The 3,730-nt window shown below is 44.5% G+C and overlaps 1 non-coding gene across 1 annotated transcript; it reads left to right on the top strand.

Annotated features, from left to right (window-relative positions):
* Positions 1-2,805: 2,805 nt before the first annotated feature.
* trnar-ucg (transfer RNA arginine (anticodon UCG)) lies at positions 2,806-2,878 on the top strand. The gene has a single exon. It is a non-coding gene; the product is annotated as a tRNA-Arg (tRNA).
* The last annotated feature ends 852 nt before the right edge of the window (positions 2,879-3,730 follow it).

The raw sequence follows: 3,730 nt of genomic DNA, 5'->3' as shown, positions 1-3,730 counted from the left end.
CATTGTAACCATCAGGAAAGATCATTTCGTTCGCAAGAAAAAGAAATGAATATGTCACTAAACTTTGTTTGCTTCAGGTCTGAGAACACTCAGATCAATAGCTCCTTTGCATACTTCTGCTGGTCATGTTCGCAAAGAGATATGGCAAATTGCCAAGTGTGATTTTCCTTTCAATAAATAATTTTGACTAAGTTTGCCTGCAAATATCTTTTCCTACCTTTGTGCTTTTCTTCTTTTACATTGGTGTCTCGCACCTTACAAATGACAGCAAAGGTATGAAAGGAGATGGAAGCGTTTCGCTCATCAAGTCAACGGTAGCTTTCAATGAGATCACGGCTGATTTGGTCAATGCTCAACGCACCTGAGCTGTCTGTAGTCATGGAGGAGAAAGTGAGGTCTGCAGATGCTGGAGATCAGAGATGGAAAAGTGTTGCTGGAAAAGCGCAGCAGGTCAGGCAGCATCTAGGGAACAGGAGAATCGACGTTTCGGGCATTAGCTGAAGAAGGGCTAATGCCCGAAACGTCGATTCTCCTGTTCCCCAGATGCTGCCTGACCTGCTGCGCTTTTCCAGCAACACATTTCCCTCTTGGTCGGTTGTCATGGCCGAGTGGTTAAGGCGATGGATTAGAAATCCATTGGCGTTTCCCCACGTCGGTTCGAATCCTGCTGACTGCGTTATGAATGCTTTCCTGTTGGTACAATTTTCGCTCAAAGTTCAGAAAAACTATTTTGTGAACCAGGCCGGTAATTTGATTAGACTTGGGAAACTCGAGTTCTTCATCAGAAATGTTCCATATTTAAAACATTATCTCTGTTTCTCTTTCCAGATACACTGCTCGACACATCGGGTTTCTGCAGCTGTTATTGAACGTCCTGAGCAGAAGTGCTGCTTTTCATTAGATTCCTTTCATCCCTGTCCACTGTTCTCTGACTCGGGTCAGTGGCAACACTTCCTCCTGCTCGTCAAAGTGCTCATTCCCCACCGCTCCCTCTCCCATCATTAGGAACAACCGCAGGAAATCGACACTTAACTATTTTTGTTCCAAAGTGAAACTCATCAACCTCGGGAATCTCTCCACCAAACGGGACTTCTCATCCCTGGACATGGTGCAAGCCAGAGGATTGTGAAGAGATACTGTGAAAATATTGTCAGTTGGCAGTTGAAAAAATGTTTAGGAAGCAAACCATTTAATTTAGTCTCCAACTTTGTAAATCTTGAGAAACTCTTTGGGAAATGGAATCAGAGGAGAATGAAGAAGTGTGAACTGTCGGACCGAGTAGAGGACGGGACATTGACTCTGATGTTCTCGGGACAGGAACTGATCTGAGACATTGAAATCATTCTCGCTCATGTACGTGAGGAATGCAAACTTAATCTGGATCTGGGACAATGAAAATCTCTGGAAAACTCAAGACAATATCCAAATATTTACTGGGATCACTACAGTACGAGTACTATAGATGAGTCATTTTTTGCCCAGTGTGTGCAGGAGGGCTTCCTGACACAGTACGTACACATGCCTTCAAGGGACGAAGCCACTTTCGATTTAGTACTGGGTAACGAGCCTGGCCAGGTTTTAGATTCGGAAGTAAGTGAGCACTTTGGAGACAGCGATCACAATTCTCTCAGGTTTACTTTCGTGAATGAAAGGAATAGGTGTCCTCCACAGAGCAAGAGTTTCAGCTGGTGGAAGGGAAATTACGATGCAATGAGGTAAGATTTAGGAAACGTAGAATGGGGTAGGAAACTGCAGGGGGTGAGCACATTAAAATGTGGAGCTTATTCAAGGAAAAGCTCCTGTGTGTCCTAGATAAGTATGTACCTGTCAGGCAGGGAGGAAGATATAGAACGCGTGAGCCGTGGTTTACTAAGGAAGTGGAATCCCTGGTCAAGAAGAACAAGAAGTCTTATGTTAGGACAAAATGTGAAAACTCAGTTAGAGCGCTCGAGGGTTCCGACGATATCAGGAGAGACCTAAAAAGAGAGCTGAGAAGAGCCAGGAGGAGACATGAGACGTTGTTGTCAGATAGGATCAGGGTTAACCCTAAGGCTTTCCATAGGTATGTCAGGAATAAAAGAATGACGAGAGTTAAATTTGGGACAATCAAGGATAATAGTGGGAAGTTGTGTGTGGAGTCAGAGGAGATAGGGGAAGCACTAAATAAATATTTTTCGACAGTGTTCGCTATGGAAAATGAAAATGTTGGCGAGGAAGATACAGAGCTACTTGCGTCTAGACGAGAAGAGATTGAGGTTCACAAGAAAGAGATATTAGAAATACTGCAGAGTGTGAAAATAGATAAGTCAGCTGGGCCGGATGGGAGCGATCTGATTTTGTTTAGCAAATGCACTGCAGGAAGGTACAAATCAAGCTGATGCTTACAACGGCTCGTTTTGAGCCACTAATTTCAGTGAAGTGGCGGCGCCAATAAAAGGTGTCACGCATCTCGTCTAATTCCACATCCAGAGCTCGAAATGACCAGAGGTTTCTCGCCGAGTTTCTGCAGGGTCTTGTTTGGACGACACCATGACACTTTTTCACTGGAGTGGATCATGAAATCGCGTCGTGACTGTGAATAAAACGATGGAAACTTCCAGCAAAGAAGGAGGCGACCCTGAAGCAGGCAGCTGAGGACAAATGTTTCTCCTTTGCCAGTGAAAGGCACTGCTTCACAAATTGGAAACTTCGAGGTGAAGCAGTGTTGGTGATTATCTTTGCTGCTTGTTCACCTTTTTAATTCTGATTCCGTGAAAGTCCATGGCATTACATATCGCCATTCTGGTAACGCTCGTCTGGTCTCTTGGGCCAGTGGCGTAATGGATAATGCGTCTGACTTCGGATCAGACGATTGTAGGTTCGAGTCCTACCTGGCTCGAGGGGAATGTTTCGCTTTGACCGTGGTCTGTGTTGACGCTCCCCTGTGAAGTCCTGGCAGGACATCGCCTCTGTGCTTCCACATTTAAATCTTGCATTTGTCCTATTGTCCATTTCAAATTCCAGCTCTCCACAACGTCCACCTCCATCAGTTTGGGGGTATCTTCCTGTGTGTCTCCCTCTATGGGTGAAAATGAGCATGAGTTCCTCAAAAGACTTACAATTCGTTGTGGAAGTGTCAAACTTCTGCCCCGTTATTGTGCCATTTCAGAACATAGGATAACCTCATTGACATTTGCCCTGGAAACATTAGAATACACGAGACTTTCGGCCAAAGTGGGAAACTGCGACTAGAACAGATGGCTCTCTGGTTAGTCGCAATGCACACGGACGGAATGGCCTTTTCCCACTTTGTAAATCTTCGAAGACAAGTTGAAAATAATCTGCAACGAATTTGTTCAGAAAGGGTGTTTTATTTACACCAAATACTATAGTATTTATCGCCTTGTCTTGTTATTTACTTGTGAGGATTCGGTATTCTCAGCACCGTGGCCTGGATCGTATTCCCGCTCATGGAATGGTTGTATTGTTCAGCAAACATATCAGTGTACCAGTACTTTTGCCGATTTTCCGATGCTGGCAGGTCATTGGTTTTGTCCGAAACATTATGAAGGTTAACATAAAACAAATAGCTGCAGTTTCTGGAAATCTGAGCCAAAAACGAAAATTGTTTGCAGAACGCAGCAGGACTGGCAATAGAAAGGTCGACTTGCCTGCTCTTCGGATGCTGCCTGACCTGCTGTGCTTTTCCAGCATCACTCTGATGTAAAATCTGGTTTCCAGCATCTGCAGT

Source organism: Chiloscyllium plagiosum, unplaced genomic scaffold (assembly GCF_037043375.1).
Source record: "Chiloscyllium plagiosum isolate Xiang-an unplaced genomic scaffold, Cpla_swu_hap1 HiC_scaffold_24, whole genome shotgun sequence".
In the NCBI taxonomy this organism is placed as follows: Eukaryota; Metazoa; Chordata; class Chondrichthyes; order Orectolobiformes; family Hemiscylliidae; genus Chiloscyllium; species Chiloscyllium plagiosum.
The sequence above is the reverse complement of the archived record's forward strand: the minus strand, read 5'-3'. Positions and strand labels throughout refer to the sequence as shown.